Here is a 237-nt window from a genome sequence, read left to right on the forward strand (position 1 = left end):
TCTCCCTAACGTCCAATCTAAATCTGCTCTCTGCTAGCTTGTGGCCATTATTTCTTGTAACCCCCGGGGGCGCCTTGGTGAATAAAACCTCACCAATTCCCTTCTGTGCCCTCCGGTGTGTCCACTTCTCCCCACAGCTTTGTGTCCTCCACAAACTTGGCCAGAGTACACTTCACTCCCTTGTCCAAGTCGCTGATGAAGACATTGAAGAGCATCGGTCCAAGGACCGAGCCCTGC

The sequence above is a fragment of the Alligator sinensis genome, unplaced genomic scaffold, assembly GCF_000455745.1.
Source record: "Alligator sinensis unplaced genomic scaffold, ASM45574v1 scaffold1186_1, whole genome shotgun sequence".
Taxonomy (NCBI): domain Eukaryota; kingdom Metazoa; phylum Chordata; order Crocodylia; family Alligatoridae; genus Alligator; species Alligator sinensis.